The 22,664-nt window shown below is 38.3% G+C and overlaps 1 protein-coding gene across 6 annotated transcripts in view; it reads right to left on the minus strand.

The window, feature by feature from the left end:
* The window catches only part of CEP83 (centrosomal protein 83), a 150,294-nt gene that overhangs the window by 100,953 nt on the left and 26,677 nt on the right, over positions 1–22,664 (minus strand). For 4 of the 6 annotated variants that reach the window (XR_016395024.1, XR_016395025.1, XR_016395023.1 and 1 more), the window contains exon 1: positions 1–22,664. This exon is cut by the window's left edge and continues 26,699 nt beyond it; it is cut by the window's right edge. The gene's annotated coding sequence lies outside the window, so the exon portion shown is untranslated. The other 2 variants (XM_089921135.1, XM_089921134.1) reach the window with 1 other exon arrangement.

The following is a 22,664-nucleotide window of genomic DNA, read 5'->3' on the forward strand; positions in this document are numbered from 1 at the left end:
AACAAAGTAGAGAACTTGCACTGACTTCATGACTTATTAAAATGCTACAGAAATCAAAAGTGTGACATTCATATCATGACAGACACATAAACCCATTAAAAAGAGAGGAGAGTTCAGAAACAGACACAAATATACATGATCAATTAATTTTTGACAAATAGCACAGTCATTTTTATGGAGAAAGGATAGTCTTTTCAACAAATGGTCCTGGGACAACTGCCTGTCCACATGCAAAAACATGAACTTCAAGTCGTACCTCACACCATACACAAAATTGAATCAAAATGTGTATGTAAACACAAACATAATACAATAAAACTCTTAGAAGCAAACACAGAAAATTATTTTGATCCTGAGTTAAACATTTGAGTTAAATATTTCTTAGATACAACACCAAAAGCATAATCCATAAGAGAAAAAATTGAAAAACTGGACTTTAAAATTAAGAACTTCTTTAAAAGACACTGTAATGCAAATGAACAGATAAGCAGAGCTGAAGGAATAATTTATAAATCATATATCAATAAAGGACTTGCATCCAGAATACATAAAAAATTATCAAAACTAAATAACAGGGGGACTTCCCTGGTGGCGTGGTGGTTAAGAATCCGTCTGCCAATGCAGGGGACACGGGTTCGAGCCCTGGTCTGGGAAGATCCCACATGCCACGGAGCAACTAAGCCCATGTGCCACAACTACTGAGCCTGCACTCTAGAGCCCGCGTGCCACAGCTACTGAAGCCCGCGCACCTAGAGCCTGTGCTCCGCAACAAGAGAAGCCACCGCAATGAGAAGCCTGCGCACTGCAACAAAGAGAAGCCCCCGCTTGCCACAGCTAGAGAAAGCCGGCGCACAGCAACAAAGACCCAACGCAGCCAAAAATAAATAAATAAAACTAAATAACAAGAAAACACCTCAATTTAGCAAAACAAACAAAACAATGGGCAAAAGATTTGAATAGACACTTCACCAAGGAAGATACATGGATGGTTAATTAAACACGTGAAAAAATGTTAAATATCATTAGTCTTTAGAGAAGTGCAAATTAAAAACACAATGCCATACTACTTACTATACACCTATTAGAATGGCTAAAATTTAAAAGGCTGATCACAGCAAGTTATTAACTAGAATGCAGAGGAACTGGAACTGTCATAAACTACTGATGGAAATGTAAAATAGGAAAATCGTTTGGGAAAACACTTTGTCAGTTACTTAAAAATTAATCATACACTTACCATATAATCCAGCCATTTCATTTATAGGTATTTAACCAAGAGAAATGAAAACAGAGACTTTTACACAAATGTTCATAGCAGCTTTATTTGTGAGACTCAAACATGGTCCAACAGAGGTAAATGGATAAACAAATTGTGATATATCCATACAATGGAACTATTCAGTAATAAAGGGATGCATTAATGTGGGTGAATCTCAAAAATAATTATGCTAAGTGAAAAAAATCTAGACAAAAAAGAGTATATGTTACATGATTCCATTTACATAAAATTCCAGGATATGCAAACTAATCACAGTGACAGAAAGCAGATAGGTGGTTGTTTGGGAATAGGAGTGAGTGGCTGGTGGAGGTGGGGGAAGGAGGGAAAGATCACTAATGAGGAAACTATAGGTCATGACGAATATATTTAATACCTTGATTGTGGTAATAGTTTCACAGGTGTATATGTATAACAAAACAAGTTGTTTACTTTTAAAATGTACAATTTATTTATCAATTTATCAATAGATAAAGCTATTTTTAAAAACAAACAGCATGGGGGCTTCCCTGGTGGTGCAGTGGTTGAGAGTCCGCCTGCCGATGCAGGGGCCACGGGTTCGTGCCCTGGTCCGGGAAGATCCCACATGCCGCAGAGCGGCTGGGCCAGTGAGCCATGGCCGCTGAGCCTGTGCGTCCGGAGCCTGTGCCCCGCAACGGGAGAGGCCACAACAGTGAGAGGCCCACGTACCACAAAAAAAACAAAACAAAACAAAACAAAAACAGTATTAACTTTAGAAAAAAGATTTTCCTGAAAGAAAACTCTAGGCCCAGATGATGTCACAGTTAAATTTTTCTTTAAAAAAAAAAAAAAGTTATGAAAGAATATTTAATAACATTGGTAAATGTTTGTTACAGAAGTAGAAAAAGCAATTATAAAATGTTGTATAATCCTTATTTTGTAAAAAGTATATTAAATGACTATATATGCACAGGAAAAGATACAGGATAGGCACTAAAATATTACGATTACCTCTGGATGATATGTTTGATTTTATTAATTGTGCATTTCCTGAACTTTTCTTATTTTACAACAAACATAGGTTATGTTTATAATCAGAGGGAAAATGTCACTGAGGAAAAAGGAGGAACCTCAAAGTCTACTTGAAGACCAAAGGAGGAGGAAAAAAGTATCCCCTTTTCAGATCAGAAAACAGTGACCAAATATAAAAGATTAAGATGAAGTTCCAGCCCCCACTTCAGGAAATAACCCAGAAGTCCTCAAATTCCATTCCCTTCTATGCAAGTTTATGCCATAAATACTCAAAAATATAGTAAAAAAAAAAAGTGGTTGTTGTCAGCCTCAAATCCATACACTACAAAATTAACCAAATCTATGGCTCAGCTTATTTCCCTTATCAATATAACTGCCTGTTATCTAAATACAATAGTAGTTTTCAAACAATTTTAGCAATAAGCTTTTTTCAAATTAAATCTTATAGAATCCAATATTTAGAAACACTATATCATTTTATTCATGTATATTAATAATAAAAATTTAAGGTCATAAGATGTTATTCTAAAGACATATCAGATCTTTTATTCTCTATCAGTTAATATGCTGTTGGTCTCTAGTGTTTTAAAATCCAGCTCATAGCACATCTGAAATACACACACACCCCCAGAGTCTTTTATTGTGGCTTTGGAAGTAGTTGAAAATGTAATTAAACAAAATTCAAATCAAACTTTGACAGAATCCTAAAGTACTTCCCACTCACAGTTTTGCAGAATTGGTCAATAAAGGTTAATCCAAGCTTTTTAATATAGTATACAAAACCCTTCAAAATCTGGGCCCTCTCTATCCTTCCATCCTTATCTCTTACAACTCCCTGATATGTACGTATGGCCCAACATTAAACTGCTTATAGTTCATTGAACACACCACACGTTTTCTCACCCCATGCTGATCTCTCTTCCTAGAACACAATCTCCTAATCTCACCCTTCACTCATCTTCATATTCAATTCAGTCATTACTTCCTTCTGAAAGTCTTTCCTCGATGCTTCCCTTTTTCTTCCCCCCCAATCCATTCTGACTTAAGTATCCTTGAGAGCTCTTCCATAATGCCACACATTTATCCCTATCAATGTATTTACTTCACCACATTATAATCAGCTATTTGAATACCAATCTCCTTCACTAGGCAAAGACCTCCTTGGGATCAGAGATTATGTCTTAGTCATCTTTATACCCCAAAACCCTATGCAATAGCTGGAACATGACAGGTAGTCAATAAACACTTGTTGAATGAACAGTAAGCAGTTCCTTCCACTGATCAAAAGGATAAGGAAAGCAAGAAACTACTTAGAGCTTGTAATTCCCCAGCTCCAAATGCCATATAATTTGATGCTTGAAGAAAATCAGGAAATTTAACTCAAGTACATTTGGAGTGATCAATAAAGGTCTAATGCTGTGCAAAGGATTATGAGTAATATAAAAGAAAGATGGGACTTTATCCTCCTGAGAGAAGAATTCCACACATAAACCAAAAAACAGGCCTCTTATTTCCAGCATGAGAGAAGGAGCAGGTCAATAAATCCTCTCCACAAAACAGCCAAAAATCAACCATATCAGTGCTCTGGAATTCAATCAAAGGCATTCAACAAACTGAGAAGTGTTTATTCACAAAAACAACTGAACTCTGGGTAAGAACATGAGTCTACAGCATTCTTACCTTTTGGGTGCTTAGGAGTTTAACAAGGGTAGGGCAGACTAAAACAGGAGCTTCACCACCACTACTTGAAGGTAATCTGTTGAGCCGGTGCATTGTCAATTAAAGCAGAGATCTCTGTGGCAGCTAACAGTGAGGGCCAGTGGCACCTTTAGCCTGAGGTTGCAGGACTCCATGTAGCAAGCAACAAACTGGCAGACTAGCTGGGAATTTTACAGGAGTTTTGGGAGGTGAGAAAGCCTAAGGGGTTTAATAAATTATTTACCAGCCCACATTAAACAAAGACAGTCTCTTGTGCCCCAGAAACTGGAGCAAGCCCAGGTCACTCACACATCCTTAGCCAACAGAGCACATGCACAGAAGAGATGCAAGAGAGGTTGGTGGAAAGTAAAATCCAGGGCAGACATGAACATGACCTGTGTTTGAATACAATGCCCAGCCCACACAGATCCATCAGCAATATTAGCCATATTAGTACTAGTGTTGGCCATATTAGTCCAAGCTGTTTGAACACAAGCTCTGCCCAGTCCTTGGCTGAACACTAAGTTATGCAGAAATAGTAAGCCAGGTTTAAAAATAAAGAAATAAAACAGCAGAGACATCAGGAACCACACAATGTAGGGGGAAAAGACTTCACAAATTTAGACCAGACAAGTTACTAAACAAATGAACAGAAAAAAACATCAACCTTTGAGAGAAAGGTCAAAACACAGAGTGGCTTCAAACTATTATCTAAAATGTCCAGGAGGGAATTCCCTGGTGGTCCAGTGGTTAGGACCCTACACTCTTACTGCCAAGGGCCTGGGTTCAATCCCTGGTCAGGGAACTAAGATCCCACAAGCCATGCAGTGTGGCCAAAAGAAAAAAAAGCCCAGTATTCAAAAAAAATTATAAACAAAAACAAAAAAACAGTATGACCCATTCCCAGGAAGGAAAACAGCAAATAGAAGCTGACCCTGGGTATTCCCAAATATTAGATTTGGCAGACAAAAAGTTCAAAGAAACTATAATAAGTATGTTCAAAGAACTAAAGGAAACCATATTTAAAGAATTCAATGAAAGTATAATGACAATGACTCAGGACTGAAAATCTCAAGAGGAGACAGAAACAGTTTTTTTAAATGGAGATTCTGAAGTTGAAAAGTATAATTATTGAAATAAAAACTTAGGCGGGGTTCAACAGTAGACCTGAGATGACAGAAGGCAGAAGCAATGAACCTGAAGATAGATTAGGAGAAAGTATCCACCCTCAAGAGCAGAGGAAAAAAAAAAGAGACTGAAGAGAAATGAATTGAACTTCAGAGATCTGAAAGACAATACAAAGTGTATCAACATACATGAGAGTTCCAGAAGAAGAAAAAAGAGACACAAACGCATAAAAGACCTTGGAAAATTAATGGCTGAAAACATCCCAAATTTAAAATATTAATTTATCTATCCAAGAAGCCCAGAAAATCCAACACAGAGATCAACACTAAGACACACCACAGTCAAAAGGCTAACAGACAAAGATAAAGAAAAAATCTTAAAAGGAGCAAGAGAAAAATGACTCATCAGATATAAGAGAATAATAGTATGATTAACAGGTGGCATCCCGTCAGAAACAATGAGTCCAGGGAGGGAAAAATGGAATTTAAAACAAACAAACAAAAAAGCTTTCAAATAAAAATTCTATATTCAACAAAATGGTTCTTCAAAAATTATGGTGAATTAAAGATATTTCCAGGTAAAGACTGAGAGAACTTGTTGCTGTCAGAAATGCCTGATGTGAAATACTTAAGAAAGATTTTCTGGCTGAAAAAAAAAATCACCAGAAAGTAACACATCCACTTTTATTTTAAAAGAAATAAAACATGCTGGAAATTGTAATTATATAGGTAAATGCAAAAAAAAAATAAAAAACCTCTCAAAATATAATTGCTCTCATTTCTTTTAAACAAATAATTAAATTAATTAGCAAATTAGCATTAACTAAAATACTGTGCTGTTGGGTTTTTAATATGCATGCATAAAAAAGGAAGAGGAAGGACTTCCCTGGTGGTCCAGTGGTTAACACTGTGCTTCCACTGTAAGGGGCGTGGGTTCGGTCCCTGGTTGGGGAAGTTCCACATGCCACGGTGTGGGCCAAAAAAAAAAAAAAAAAAAAAAAGGAAGAGATAAAAAGACCTATACTGGAGCAAAGTTTCTATAATTTACCAGAATTAATTTAGTACTATTCTGAAGAAGACTGTAATAAGTTAAAACACATATTATAATCCCTAAAGCAACCACAATGAAAATAACATAATATAGTAAAAGAAATCAACAGAGGAATTAGAATGGCACAATTAAGATAACTGATAGAACACTCTACCCAAAGACTGCAGAATTCACATTCTTTTCAAACACACATGGAACACACTCCATCATACACTATATGTTGGGCCATAAGTCTCAATAAATTAAAAAAAATAAAATCATTAAAGTAAGTTATCTGATCATGATGGATTTAGAGATCCACAATAGAAAGATATCTGGGAACACTCCCAAATATTGGTAAATTCAACAACACACTTCTAAGTACCCATGGATCAAAGAAATTACAAGAAAAATTTTCAAAATATATTTTGAATTGAAGTAAAACCAAAAACAGCATATCAAAATGTACAAAATGCGGTTAAAGCAGTGCCTAGAGGGAAATTTACAGCTTTAAACACATATCAGGAAAGAAGAAAGGTTTCAATAGTCTAGGTTTCCACCTTAGAAAACTAGGAGGGAAAAAACAGCACACTAAGCCCAAAACAAGGAGAAGAAAGAAAAAAAGAAATATCAGAGTGGAAATCAATGAAACAGGGGGAAAAAAAAAAAATCAATGAAATAAAAGGTTGATTCTTTGAAAAGATAAGCAAAGTTGACAGCTAGATTCACCAAGAAAATAACAGAAAAGATATAAATTGCCAAAATAAAGAATGAAAGAGGGAACATCATTACCAACCTTAGAGTAATTTAAAGGACTTTTTAAAAATATGAACTTTATATCAACAACAACTTAGACAATTTATATGAACTGGACTAATTCCTGGAAACAAAAGTATCAAAACTCAAAAAAAAATAAAATAAAGAAAATCTGAATAGAAATATAACAAGTGAGGAAACCAAATTCGTGATTTAAAGTCTTGCCACAAAGAAAAGCCCAGGTTCCCACAGTTTCACTGATAAATGCCATCAAATAATTAGAGAAGTAATAGCAATCCTTTGGAAACTACTTCAAAAAAAATAAAAGGGGAAACGCCATGCAACTCCTTCTATGAGGCCAATGTTGCCCTGATACCAAAGCTAGACAAAGGCATCATGAGAAATGAAACCAACAGACTAAAATCCTTCATGAACATAGAAACAGAATTTCTTAACAAAATTTAGGAAAACTAAACTCAGCAATATATAAAAGATTATATAGCATGAGTAAATGAAACTGATCCTGGGAATATGGGCTTAAGCTCTGAAAGTCAATTAATGTAATATACCATATTAACAGGATAAAGGATAAAAACCATATGATCATCTCATTGGGTGCAGAGGAAAATCTGACAAAATCCAACACCCATTCATGCCTAAAAACTCTCAACAAATTATGAACAGAAGGAAACTTCCTCAACCTAATAAAGAGAAATCTACAGAAAATGTACAGGTAACATCACACTTAATAGTGAAAATCTGTGTACCTTTCCCCCAAGACCAGGAGCACTCTCAACACTTCTATTCATCTCTCACTGGAGAGTCTAGCCCATAAGATAAGGCAAAAATAAGTGACAAAATGTAGTAACATTCAGATTGGAAAGAAAGTAGAAATGATTTATTCACAGACATGATCACCTATGTAGAAACAATATATAAAAGTTGATTGTATTTTTAGGTACTAGCAATGAACAATCTAAAAATCAAACTACAAAAACTCCATTCTCATTAGAATCAAAAACTATCAAATTCTTAGGAATAAATTTAATATAAGTACAAGACATATATAGAAAATTTTAAAACAGCATTGAGAGAAATTAAGATCTAAATAATTGGGAGACATTACATGTTCATGAATTGGAAGACCCAATTTTAAGTTACCAATTCTTCCCACCTTGATCTATAGATTCAATTCAAATTCTATCAAATCCCAGCTAATTTTTTTGGTAGAAATTGACAAGCTGATCCTAAATTTCATACGTAAATAGAAAGGATCTAGAATCACTTTTGAAAGAGTTAGGGGATTTACACTACCCATTTTGAAACTTAGTATATAACACTACAGGAATCTAGACTGTGGTACTGGAGTTAAGTACAGGAGTATACATAGAACATAATTAAGACTAGCAAGAAACTCAAGTTATAAGCAACTGATTTTTTACCAAGGTACCAATACAATCCAAGGCGGAAAAGAATAGCCGTTTTAACAAATAGTGCTAGGACAAGCTGGCATCCACGTGGCATGAAAATAAAAAAGAACTTAGACCTTATCTTATACCATACACAAAATTTATTTCAATATGGATCCTAAATCTAAATGAAGGAGCTAAAAAAAAAAAAACAAACCGGGCTTCCCTGGTGGCACAGTGGTTGAGAATCTGCCTGCCAATGCAGCGGACACGGGTTCGAGCCCTGGTCTGGGAGGATCCCACATGCCGCGGAGCGACTGGGCCCGTGAGCCACAATTACTGAGCTGGCGCTCCACGACAAGCGAGGCCGCGATAGTGAGAGGCCCACACACCGCGATGAAGAGTGGCCCCAGCCTGCCACAACTAGAGACAGCCCTTGCACAGAAACGAAGACCCAACACAGCCATAAATAAATAAGTAAATAAATTTTAAAAAAGAAAAGACTAATTTTAATAAAAACAGGAGAAATCTTTGTGACCTTGAGTTAGGCAAAAAGTTCTGAAACACAAAATCAAAAGTATAAGCCATAAAACTAAAAAATGATAAATTAAACTTCATTGAAAACTTTGCACTTCAAGGACACCATTAAGAATAAAAAAAAAACACAAGCCACAAACTGGCAGAAAATCTTTGTAAATCTCTGATAAAAGACCTTTATCAGGAATACATAAAAAACTTCTACAACTCAATAAGAAAAAAAAAAACAGCTAAAAAAATGGGCAAGCGACTTGAATAGATGTTCCACCAAAGAAGACTTAATAAATGGCTAATAAGCACATGAACAACTCAACATCATTTGTATTTAGGGAAATGTAAATTAAAATCACAAGACTCTACTAGTCACCCAGTGGAAGGGCTATAATCAAAAAGGGAGATGATACCACGTGCTGATGAGACTGTGGAGAAACTGGAACCCTTGTACATTTTTGATTGGAATGTAATTGGTCACTTTCGAAAACAATTGGGCAGTTTCTTAAAAGATTAAAAACTAATTCTGAACTGTTGTGAGAACACTTCTGTAGAGTTTTCCTCACATCAACTAATTCTCCAACTATCCTCCATACACCAACTTGAGTGTCCTAAATTTTTTTTTTTTTAATATTTATTTAGTTTGGCTGCACTGGGTCTTAGCTGCAGCACATGGGATCTTCGTTGCGGCATGTTTCAGTTGCGGCATGCGGACTTCTTAGTTGCGGCATGCATGTGGGATCTAGTTCCCTGATCAGGGATCGAACCCAGGCCCCCTGCACTGGGAGCACAGAGTCTTACCCACTAGACCACCAGGGAAGTCCCCAGTAGTCATTCAATTTAATTCAGTTCTGACACTACCCAGAAGTATTGCAGACCCCACAGTTTAAGGGCTCAGTTTCACAAGACTGCTCCCATTTCAGACACAAGTCCCGGGTTGCCACCTACACTTCTGACCAACCAGCTGTAAGTCAGGGGTTCCACAACCCTCTCCTCAGGTTTTATAATTTGCTAAAATGGCTCACAGAACTCAAAACACTTTACTTACTATTACTGCTTTGTTATAAAGGATACAACTCAGGAGCAGCCTAATGTAAGGGTTGCATGGTGCAAGGTATGGGGAAAGAGGCACAGAGCTTCTGCCCTCTGGGAATGCCACTCTTTCAACACCAGTATTCATCAATTCAGAAGCTCTTGGAATTGCACTGTTCAAGAGTTTTTATAGTAGTCTCCATTCCCTTTTCCCAGAGGTTAGTGGGTAAGGTTGAAAATTCCAGCCATCTCATTACTTGGTCTTTCTGGTGACCTGTCCCTTCTGAGGTGATCTAGGGATCCCTTCTAAATCACCACATTTGCATAAACTTAGGTGTGATCAAAAGTGGCTCATTATGAATAACAAAAGATATTCCTTATCACTCAACAAATTCCAAGGGTTTTAGAAGCTCTGTGTCAGCAATCAGGGACAAAGACCAAATATACCCTACAACTTACCATATGACTCGGCAATTCCACTCCAAGGAATCTACCCAAGAGAAATGAAAATATATGTTCACACAAACACTTATGCAAATCTTCATGGCAGCATTATTCATAATAGCCAAAAAGTGGAAACAATCCAAAATGTCCATCAACTGATAAATGGATAAATAAAATGTGACATATCTGTACAAGAGAATACTATACAGCAATAAAAAAGAACAAAATACTGATACATGCTACACAGATGAACCTCAAAAATATTAACTGAAAGAAGCCAGATGCAAAAGACTAGTATACATATTTTTTATTCCATTTACATGAAATGTCCAGAAAAGACAAATGTATAGAGACAGAAAGCAGCTAAATGGTTTGCTGGGACTAGGTTGGGAGGTGGATTGACTGCAAACATGCTTGGGAGAAACTGGGGAGGTTTAATGAAAATGTTCTGAAACTGTCTTGTGATGATGGCTGTATAACTCTATAAATGTACTAAAGATCACTGAATTGTATGCTCACAATTGGGTAGAAAAGTTATCTCTTCTGAACTTTAGAAAATGTGATGATTGGACTGCTGTAATCAAGCCGAAGTTCAAACAGCCAAGCAAACAGAAAGAATCCAGGTTCTTAATGATGTCACTGAGCCACTGATTTGATAATCCTAGAACCACCTATCTGCAGACTTCTTATACATGAGTCAATAAAATTTCCTTAAGGTTAAAAATAAAAGGATATGAAAGTTCTGAGGGATACAAGAATATGTTCATTTCATTATAGAAAATCTGGAATTAGCATCTGTATAGAAAGGCATCAAGGAAAAGGCAGGAATTCGGGTGGATCTGGAAGGATAAAAGATTATGATGAGGGGTACAGGGGTGGGGAGAAGAGGCAAAAAAGAAAGATGTTTAGAAGAGTCTGTAACAGTGGAATGGATAAAAATTAACATTTAACAAGTGCCCACTGTAATTGAGTCAGGTATTACAACATGTATCTTTTAATCCATATGACTCATGTGGAAAAAAAAAGTATCATTTTACATATGAAGCCATTGAGGACCCTAAAATTAAGTAATTTTTCCAAAAAGCCAAGCAGCTAGTTAAGTGATGGAGCCAAGATTTTAATCTTCAATCTCAGGATTCAGGCTCCAAAACATATACTTCTTCCTCTATGTTATGATGCTAACCAAAGACTTAAGCCATCCCCATTTGCAAGTTCAGATCTTTGTAGAAAGCATCTTTGCAAAGATGGGTTTACATTTACAGTGCTACACAATGTTTCTTGACTAGCAACTTTCACTTAATCAGTATACTAAATGTGATATTCATTCCTCCCTTGGCTTCCAAAACTCTACCCTTCTCTGGTTTTCCTCCCTATTCTCTTTCTCCACCTCCTTATTACATGCTGATGTTCACCAGCTCTTGTCTACACCCAGGATCTTAAATACCACTATGGCTGACGACTTCTGACTCTGTCTCTCCAATTCAGAGAAACTCCCCAGTTTTCCTTGATGGATTAACTCCCTCCAGGCCAGGTTGAATACTTTTCTGTACACTCTCAAATTACCCTTACATAATTCTAATGAGGCATTCCTCAGTCATAATGTATCATGTCTGCAGTTCTAAGTCAGATGTCCTTCCTACATGCCCCCAGAACACACCCTTATTTATCTTTTATAGCACTGCCCAGGTTATATTACAAATAATGACTTAATCCATTTCTCCTACCAAACATGCTGCTTGAGACTTGGCACTATGTCTTATTCACAATCTAGTACCTAGCATAGTGCAAGACACATAATGGGCACTGAAACATTGACTAAACCAATGAATAGAAGAAATAAAATTTGCTTTAAATTGGAAGGATACAGTTTCTGAAAGAAATCTTCAGGCATTTATTTTTTGAAATGGGAAAATAGGCCAAGAAAGGTTAAGTAACTAACTTAGTCAAGCCATGGTCACCTGAGTCATAATTCTCTTCCCATAAAATCATGGTGCCTATTAATTCATGCTTATTAATCTATGCTCTCTATGAACCTCCAGAAGTAATATAAAAATGTTATCTAGAGAAGAACCATTTCAAATTCATCCACTCCAGCTCTGGCTGGCTGTATCAGTTGTGTAGAACTCTGATGTTAATTATTACTTAACAGTTTTTCTGTCCAGAATAGACTAATCTTTTTTCTTTTTTTTTTTTTTTTTTTTTTTTGCGGTACGCGGGCCTCTCACTGCTGTGGCCTCTCCCGTTGCGGAGCACAGGCTCCCGACGCGCAGGCTCAGTGTCCATGGCTCACGGGCCCAGCCGCTCCACGGCATGTGGGATCCTCCCAGACAGGGGCACGAACCCGTGTCCCCTGCATCGGCAGGCGGACTCTCAACCACTGCACCACCAGGAAAGCCCAGAATAGACTAATCTTTAATTGAACCAGTCTTTTTACATGTCTTTCACACACCATAATTCAATATATATTTATCATGCATCTCTAGGAGGAAAACATGAAAGTTATAATTTGTCAGTACTCAAAAAATATATACTTAATTATAGCATACACAATTTCAGTTTAACAATACCTCAAATGTCTGCCTTAATGCGATTCAGTTGAGAAAGACAGACTGAATGTGAACACTAGAGATACACGCTGCAACTTCATGGGGAAAATCCCTGGAGTCCAATGCTACTGTTGCCAATGGTTGCTATGCTATACTGCACAACAACTCAGAAGCTGAGACAGCCAGCTCACTAAGAAACAACTGAATCGAACCAAGATTTATAAATATACTCTGAGACTCAACTTTTTTATACCTTTAACTGAAGTAACTGTTTGTCATAAGCATCAGATACAGGATTTACAACAAGACTATAAAAATTACCTAGAATTTATTTAAGGACATATTTGGAGAGTGATAAGCACTTTCCAGAAGAGAATGGTTAGGTTTAGGTTCCTTCTAATTCCATGAATTTTAATCCAAAAGTGATTTGAAGTTACAATATACAGAAAACAAATAACTGGACGCTTCATGACTTTAATTTCTTTCTTCCTGAATTATATCTCAAACTTAAAAAAAAAAAATAGTGCTAGACTACAGAGTCTGTGATCCTTCCATGACCCAGAGAGGCACTCCTGACAGAAAAATATAAAACTTAAGAGAACTGCTAATTTATGAGAGCCAAATAAAAGTACTGATATAATTTCATAAATTAAGTCTTTACTAGGTAAAATGGAAAAGGGCAAAATGGGGAAATAGGAAGAGAGGAATGGAAGGAGACAGGGAGGAGGAAAGAAAGGAAAGAGTGGGGGAAGTATTTTTTTTAAACCCAGATTCTACTAAGGAAGAACCAGGAAACTGACCAAACTCCCAAGCCCACTAGGGAACAGTGCTAGCTTTCCTGAGGGAGTCCTTATTGCTGACATGGTCATGGGAAATTCTCAACTATTCACACTTTCTAGTAACAGAAACTTTACCTCTAATTCCAGTGAATCCCACCTCTTTAATCCCCTTTCTTATGGTTGACAGTTGCCCTTCCTCCCTCAGTTACTCTCAAAAGATTTTCTTTTAGTTGCACTACACTATGGGAGGAAGGAAAAAAGTAGAAATATACATTCCTTATCTCTAATAAACATTCATTCAGCAACTTCTATTTGGAAGAGATTAAAGATACAGCTCACTGAGATCTGATTTCCTGTGCCTAAAAAGCTTATAATCTAGTTAGCAAGATAAGACATACATAGAAATGATAAAACAATACAATATAAAGTATCAAACGGTAGGACTGACAAATACACTCTACAGGATTTCAGAGGTGGAGTTTAGGACATGTCACCCCCAAATCTGCCACTTTGGTATACTGATGTAGTTAAAGGCACTTGAGAAACAGCAGATACAAGAGGAGCACTCTGACCCTCTTTTTTCTTCCAGAAAGCAGGAGATAAAACTCCCATGTGAAAGGTGCCAGCCCTGTACCAGGAGGACGAAAGACATTCTTATCGCCAGAGATGGGGAATCAAAGCCGAGAAATGTGTACAAACTTGTTAAACTAACCCTTATCTTCCTAGTCATTTCTCTACAATTTACTCCTCCTAGCCCAAAACTCTATCTTGTCAATGTTTCACAAACTTGTTCTTTGTCTAAAAGATATAGACTGTCCCCAACTTAGGAGTTTTTCGACTTCACGATAGTGCGAAAGCAATTCACATTCAGTAGAAACCATACTTCAGATTTTTAATTTTGATCTTTCCCCAGCCTAGCGATATGCAGTACAATACTCTCTCATGATTCTGGGTGGCAGCAGGAGCAGCGAGCTGCAGCTCCCAGCAATCAAAAGTGTAAACAACCGATACACTTACAACTACTCTGGACCCATACAACCATTGTTTTTCACTTTCAGTACAGTATTCAATAAGTAACATGAGATAATCAACACTTTATTATAAAATAGGCTGTAGGTTAGATGATTTTGCCCAACTGTAGGCTTACATAGGTGCTCTGAGCATGTTTAAGGTAGGCTAGACTAAGCTATGATGTTGAGTAGATTGGGTAGGTTAGGTATATTAAACCCATCAACTTATGATAGGGGAGGTAACCCCACTGTAAGTCGAGGAAGACCTGTAAAAGCTTTCTGCTCTGGTCTTCATTCTGCATGTACATGTAAAAAATTTTTAAAACTTGTATGCTTTTCTCCTGTTAATCTATATCAATTTAATTCTTAGGCCCAGCCACAGACCCTAACAGGGTAGAGAATTTTTCCTCCCCTGCAGAGTTGAACTTTATAGAAAGGGTACAATTCAGATTTTAGGAAAGAAGGAAAGAAATCAGGCAGTGACATGAAGACTGGTAAGGAAAGCAGAAAGCACACAGTAGGTTTAGAGGATGGTGAAGAAACCAGTCTGGTCAGAGTATCGCTTTTCTATAAAGAACATAAACTTGAAAAGGCAGAGTATGATGAGATTCTGAAGAGTTCAGATTAAGAAATGTGAACTTCTGTCAGCAGGAAAGAGTACTTCTGGAAAATTTTTACACAGATACATATAAACATTCCCTAAAAGTACACACAGATTAGACAACTTGAGAAAATTACTTGCTGAACCTAATACATTATGTATGACAAAGTTAAAATAAAACTCATTTTCTTTAGGCAGAGAGAGTACCTAGAAAACACACACACACACACACACAAAATTCTGACCATTCACTAATCTGTTAAGATTTCATTCTTCTAAGCTTCTTGAATTAGAACTTCTCATGACAAAATGCTGACTTCTGATTACTAAGGATTTTATCACACAACGTGCATGAATCATTCTTGATTTTTCTTCTTTGCTTGTCTTTCCCATTCTTGAATATTTCATTACTTCAACATCAGCATGCAGGAAAAAGAGGGAAAGGACTAAAACGAAATCTACGGATTTTTGAAATACAGTCAGGGCATGATGTAAAGAATATAAAACTTCAAGTTCCGATTCCCATTACTAATAGTTTGATTTCAAAGAAGTCATTCAGTCTCACGGTGTCTCAAATGTTCTCACCTACTTTCTTACATACTTGAAAGGTTACTGCATTCAAAATATCACAAAAAAATGGTCTAAAAACTAACTACCAGGTATGTACTAAAAACTAACCCCCATGGTATGTACATTTTTTAGACACAATGCACGTTGCACACTTAATAGACTACAGTATAGTGTAAACATAACTTTTATATGCACTGGAAAGCAAAAACAAAAAATTCATGTGACTCGCTTTACTGCAGTCGTCTGGAACCAAACCCACAATATCTCCAAGGTATGCCTTTACTTGCCATACAAATTATATCATTAAGGGTTCAATGAGTGGAGTAAGAGTGAGATTACTGGCTAAACCAAGGTTTAAAAACCACCTGTGAGGGCTTCCCTGGTGGCGCAGTGGTTGAGAGTCCGCCTGCCGATGCAGGGGACGCGCGTTCGTGCCCCGGTCCGGGAAGATACCACGTGCCGCGGAGCGGCTGGGCCCGTGAGCCATGGCCGCTGAGCCTGCGCGTCCGGAGCCTGTGCTCCGCAACGGAAGATGCCACAACAGGGAGATGCCCAAGCAAAAAAAAAAAAAAAAAAAAACCACCTGTGAGCAATAAGTGTTCTCTCAATGCTCTATGTTACCCTAAATTGGTATTACCCTACTAGTTGATACAATTCCTAAATATAACCACACTTCACCTGGTTAGAAAATACTCAAAGGAAGGGGAACACCTGACATACTATGTCCCCAAAAACCAAAGGGTAACTCAAATCCATTTTTAACTCTCTGTAGAGTCCTATACGACTCTAAAATGTAAAGCATTCTAATAATCCTAAACAAAATGCGTTTGAAATCACAGCTCAGTACAAAAGGTGAGTATGAACTATAACCACCTACAGGCTAAACTATGAACTTAGAGAACTCTGAATCCGGATAATTGTAGGACAGATACATTTAATTATATTCTAGTTGAATATTAGACTTGTTTACAGAGATGTTGCTTGGTAACAAAAGCTGTGCTTTAACAACCCACTCAGTTTTAGATCTACTCAAGTATTTTATGCTCATAGTCTGAAAACATTATGAACTATATACTACTGATATGAGAAACTAAGGACAAGTTTCTTGTTATCCTAGACATCTTGGAGATTTTACTGAAATAGCTTCATCGTTACAACTAATGTGACCAAAGGCTTTTAAAATGCTTGACAATGGTTATTTTTAAGAGCTAAGTACCCATTTTTTTGGCCAAAGTTGGACACTAAGGATACATCAAAATGTCCATGAGAGCCCAGCATGCATTCACATATTCTAACGTTATCTTTGTAATGACAGCCAACATCAGTTAGAATTGTCTTCAGGGTCAACGAAAATGGCAGCTTATTTTTTTTCACGAGTGAAACTAGAGGTACCACACGTTTAGCCAGCTTTTAAACTGAGGCTACCCAAGCACCACTGGAGTTCATCAAAAAGCCCCACAGAGTTTCACGTGCATTTAATCGGCTACAGAACATTCTCCCAGCCTACTTTTCTAACACCCGCTCCACTTGCTTTACGGGAAAAATAAAAGAAGAATTCAAGAGCAAGTTGTAAAGAAAAAAGCCATGAGCATTCCAAACCACGGACAAGACAGCGTTACGTACCAGACTCACACTCGGACCTTGAAACGTGCGCACAGAAAACTTAACAGTGACCGGTGGTCCGGCCGCACTCGCCAGGTGGACACCTCCACTGCTCCAGCCACGGGCGCCTGCGGCACTCTTCCCGCCGGGGCACTGGGGCCACGGGAGACGGTCCCGCACGCGGGGTGCAGGCCCAGCCCGTCACGCCTGGTGAGGTCTCGGCGGCCGCTCGCGGCGCAGGCTGAAGAGCAGGAGCCGGAGGGCCAAGCGCGCCCCTCGGGCTCCCAACCCCTGGAAATGTGGGGTATCCCGAGAGAGCTCCGAAGGCGAAAAGGGCAGCGGCGGCAATGGAGAAAAACCCCGCTCCTCCTCGGTGGACTGGCCTTCTCTGGGGTGCGGGGCCGGAGCCGAAGTCCGACTAGGAAACCAACCCGAGTCCGCCGCCCGCCACCCTTCAAACCCCGCAGAGCGGGCTGAGTCCCGAGACCTAAGGGCGCGCGAAGCAGGAAGTCCCGCCCCCACGTCGACGTCACCGACGCCGCGGACGCCGGCCGCGGCCAGAGGCGGTTAAGAGGGAGGCGGCGAGCGAGCCGAGGCTGGGGTAGTGGCCAACCGTAGTGGGAACGGCGGGGTCAGGTTGGCGCTCCGAGAGGCCTATTGGGGCCGCGGAGATCCCTAGAGCCGAAGGGAACGCACAGTCCGGGGCCCGGCACTTGCCTCAGGGAGCCAGAGTGACGCGCGCAGTTGAGCGGGAAGCCGCTCCCCCTCGCCTCCTCCCCACGCAACGTCTCGGCGGTTTCTCGCAGTTTCGCGCTTCTCCTGCGCTCCACTGGCTCTTCCGACACTTTTTCTTCCCTGAGGGCACTGATAGTGGTCCTGCCGCCACCCCCGCCTGCCTTCGTGCCCGACCGTGCAGACGGAATGAGTCTCGAAGTCTCCTGCCTACCGCGTCGGCCATGGGGCCTGGGCCCACGAGTGGGGAGCCGGCGCAGCTTGCCAGGCGGAAACGGCCAGGTCAGGAAAGAGGCCCATGTGCGAGTCCCTCCCCGCACCGCACGCTCCAAATCTCAAAACGTGTTAGCTCGAGTACAGGGCCCACTGGCCTCAGTGGTATCAATGAACTATATGTTACAAATCATTGGTTAGTGGGAAAAGGATTATCTGAGGAATTACTAAACGCTGGGGACCGGCTTTACATCTGTTTCATTTGTTTAATACCAGATAACAAGAATTTAAATGTAAAGAATGAAACCATAAAAATATTACAAGAAAATCTAGGTGACTATAATCTTGAGCTGAGAAAGGCCTTTTCTAAGTATGAAGCAATAACCAGAAACCATTAAAGAAAAAACTCGATAAAAATTAACCACATAAAGATTATTATCTACACACAAATAATAACTAATGGAATATAAATTTGTATCATGTGGAAAAAGAAGGAAAAGTATTCCTAATACACAAAAAGCTCATAGAATATCAATTTTAAAACTTAACACAATAAATAAAATTGGCAAAGGATATCAGTAGGACATTCTTAAACCAAGAAAAACAAACTTCTAATTAACAAATGAAAAGATGTTCAACTTGCAAACATCCTTTTTGTCTATCAGTGTAGATAGTGAGGTGGGGATACAATTACTGTCATGCCTAACTGGTGTGACCTTGAAATTGGTACACCGTTAATTACCAAAATTTAACAAAATAATTAGGCTTTGCCCCAGCAAACTCATTTTCTAGTCATGCGCTCTAAAGAAAATAAAAAGAAAACAGATTTACGAGGATGTTCCTCACCCCCCTTTTTATAATAGGTGCTTATGGAAACAATGTAAGTACCATCACTAGGACACTAGTTAAATGTTATGGTACCTACATACAATGAAATACCCTTGAGCCGTTAAAAACGATGATGTAAATCTCTATATTTACACAAAAATATGTCCACAGCATATTGGTTTCTTTTTCCCCCTAAAAAGCAGAGTACAGTTTAGCACGAACAGTGCTTCACCCAAACATGAGTACGCATGTGTATATATGTGAATGTAAATACAAAAAGATCAGGAAGGATGTCAGCCAAAATGCAACTGATTTTTATTTTATCTTTTGACCTTTTCTATCTTGTTTGAATTTTGTATAATGAATATATCATTTTTACAAAAACAAAATTGTTTTAATTAAAGATGCCCGTGAAAAAGGGCCAGTTTACTACAGACCCTCACAGGTGGATAACCAATGTGAAGTAATTATATTTGGGATCTAAGTCTCAGCTTTTTAAGTGTCCACAGATTTGGTTACATTAATTTACCTAGAGTTGGACAAACTTTTGTCATTTGGACATCCTGGTCTGACTCCCAGATTGGACTGGGTATCCTTCCTGTGTGCTCTCTCTATGCCTCTCATGGCATTTGCCACACTGAACTATAATTCCCTCTTTCTGTCACTAGACTGTTTACTCCTACCACACACACACGTCCTTTTTCTGCCATGTTATGTGCTTATTTTCCCGATTCCTTTTCTGTCATCTACTTTATTTTTCTGTGCATAAGTTTTCATTTTAATGTAATTACACAGATATTAAAGGGATAATTTCAACAACTTTATGCCAAAAAATTTAACTTAAGTGAAATGGACACATCAAAGTCTAATAATAACACAAATATGAATTCCAGCTGCTTCAAATTGTGATATTTACATTGCTAGTGTGAGTGTAAAATTTAGGGCAGTGAAAATATTCTGTATGAAATTGTAATGATGGATTATGTTATTATACATTTGTCCAAACCCAGAGAATGTACAACACCAAGACTGAATCCCAAGGTTAATTATGGATTTTGGGTGATTAGATGTGTCAATGTCAGTTCAGCCTTGGTAAAAGAAATGCACCATTCTGGTGAATGATGTTGATAATGGAGGAGGATATACATGTGTAGAGTGGGAGGTATATGGGAAATCTCTGTACCTTCATCTCAATTTTGTTGTAAATCCAAAACTGCTCTTTTAAAGTCTTTTTAAAAAATGAACATCTAAGATGTGTGCATTTTATTCTATGTTAATTATACCACAATAAAATATATATTTTAAAGTGCTGATAAAGATGATTCCTTTCTGTTAACTGAAATACCAATGTCTGCTAGCAAGGTCACTTAATTCCTTATATCAAGATATCTGAGAAATCTAACTAGTAATCATAAAGTTGTTAGGTGCACCCATATTCAGAGCAAAGGAAAGTATATGGTCCTGAGGGGTAAATCCAAACTGCAGAAAAGCTTGATAAGCTATCAAGCAACAACAAATGTGTTTGTTTACCATGGCAGATAAATGAAAGAAATAACTGCTATAAAAATGAAGGCTTTGATATCATGGAGCTAATAAATTTGCATTACACATACAAGAGTGGAATAATGGGGTCCTCAGGAACCTAATAGGAAATTGTTTTATAAGTTTAAATTTTAAATGAAAGAAAGTAAGGACATGCGGAGTATTTGATTAAGAAAGAGTGATTTAGGATATGGGAATTCTTTTGATAAAAAGAAGGCATTCCAGTATTGCTTTTCACATTTAATACTTTGTTGCCAAAGCCAGAAATAATGTAAGAAGAATAAGCTTGTATTTCAGAATGTCAAGGAAAAAAAGTTATATGTCGTATGGCTCAGTGGTAGACAGAACTATTTTTGTCTTCTTAAAATTTCACATACCTTCTCATTTTCTCATCTCTCCTTTCCTATTTCTCTTTCATCATTCTACTTTTCCTTCTTGTTCTCTTTCATCCTATTCATTTTTTCTCTTTTTCCTCCTTTAGATCAGGATTTTAACTTTAGTTTCATGATTGACCTCCTAAGGAGTCATTTTAGGCATTTTTATCCTAATTTTCCCCCCTACCCACTATGAGATCTTAAACCACAGATATCCTGTATATCTGTTTATGTACTGTGGCTCTTTGGAGGGCCACAAACCATCGTAATAACTAAGGTTTTTTGCCCATTGAGAATGCATGCTCCAGATAATAAGCTCTTTGAGGGGAAGGATCATGTTCTGTTTACTATGGTATGTTCTCTGCTTAACATATAATGCTTGGGACATAGTAGGCAATAAATAAATATTTTAGATGAATATTTATTGAATTAAAAGTGAAAATGATCTCTGCTACAAACTTATGGGTCAACTAAACTAAAATTCTTGGATCTTTTTCAGACAGTGCTACATACTACTGACTACTCCACAATACCTCCACATTCCAAGAATGTCTTCCTGAGACTATATGCTTGTGATTTGATAGAAACTTGGAAAGCGTGGAAAGCACTCTAATCACAAAAGCAGTACTTTTGTAGACAATTCCAAGAGCGGGTTACTTATACAGGAGCTAATTTCATCTATCATAAATGATTTTTCTCCCTAGCTTCAGTTTCAGAAGGTGATCATTTCCTAAATTTTTCTTTAAATTCTGAGGCTATACAGCCTCTTTGGTACTTAAAACCCACTATTCAGGTTTATCAGTTTCAGCTGAGGTCCAAGAATTAGATTAGAGAATGAAAAGAAGGGGAAGACTGTAGGAGAGGGAGAAAAGAAAGAGAAGTCATTAAACTTTTCTGTTTCTTAATTGTTTTACATGTAAGAGCTCTTCTAGCTCTAAAATTTTGATCTTGATGATTATGCTCTAAGTGGTTCTCAATAGAAGCATTTTGGCAATCTGTGAAGGTGTCATTAGTTACCTCAAGATTGGGGGGACAGTGCTACCAGCATTTGTGGGTAAGGCCAGGGATGCTAAACATCCTGCAATACATGGGACTTTGTTCAGATCAGGTCCTTGGAAAAGTAGATGCCAAGACAAATTAGGTGTGCAAGAGATTTATTGGGGGAAAATAACTGTTAAGAAAAAAGGAGAGGGCTTCCCTGGTGGTGCAGTGGTTGAGAGTCCGCCTGCCGATGCAGGGGACACAGGTTCGTGCCCCGGTCCGGGAAGATCCCACATGCCGCGGAGCGGCTGGGCCCGTGAGCCATGGCCGCTGAGCCTGCACGTCCAGAGCCTGTGCTCCACGACAGGGAGGCCACGACAGTGAGAGGCCCGCGTACCGCAAAAAAAAAAAAAACTGGTATGCAAACCCTGATAAGATGGTTACTTAAAAAAAAAAAAGAAGTAAAAAAAGAAAAATGGAGAGAGGAAGTAGTAGGCCAGGAGTGCCTTCAGACTGATGCAGTTCTGCTACCCATGAAACGAGCGAGAGAAGGAAGCAAGGACAGGTAGGAAGAGCCTCAGACTGCCATTCGG

Source organism: Delphinapterus leucas, chromosome 11, assembly GCF_059928025.1.
Source record: "Delphinapterus leucas isolate spDelLeu-1000000601 "Yukka" chromosome 11, BTC_Dleu_Yukka2, whole genome shotgun sequence".
Classification (NCBI taxonomy): Eukaryota; Metazoa; Chordata; class Mammalia; order Artiodactyla; family Monodontidae; genus Delphinapterus; species Delphinapterus leucas.